We start from the raw sequence: 410 nt of genomic DNA, 5'->3' as shown, positions 1-410 counted from the left end.
TTCGCTGCACCGTCTCTCGTTTGCTCGCACACGACTAGAATATCTATTTCCCTCCTATGTGATGAGCTATCGTTTCTAGAGGACAAAGAGAAAAGCATTACACTCGGTGCGCGAAGCATACGCGTCTCGCTCGAATGCGCGATGCTGTCTTCGACAAAAAAAAACCTCCCACTGCGCGTCTTCCAACCCCTGTCTGTACCAAGTGCTGAATTCCACATGACTGAAGCAGCACGCGGTCCTGCACGCGCGTCTACGAATCGAGAACATGATTCTTCGGGCGTCACAAGCAAGAGCGTTCGCGCTCTCAACAGAAGAGCACGCCGCGAAAATTGTATGAGATTGCAGATCGCCTGATGCGATACAGGTGCAAACCGCGAGCTCTCATACTGGACGTTGGAGGTGTATATAGC

Source organism: Wasmannia auropunctata, unplaced genomic scaffold, assembly GCF_000956235.1.
Source record: "Wasmannia auropunctata unplaced genomic scaffold, wasmannia.A_1.0 LD336039.1, whole genome shotgun sequence".
In the NCBI taxonomy this organism is placed as follows: Eukaryota; Metazoa; Arthropoda; class Insecta; order Hymenoptera; family Formicidae; genus Wasmannia; species Wasmannia auropunctata.
The sequence above is the reverse complement of the archived record's forward strand: the minus strand, read 5'-3'. Positions refer to the sequence as shown.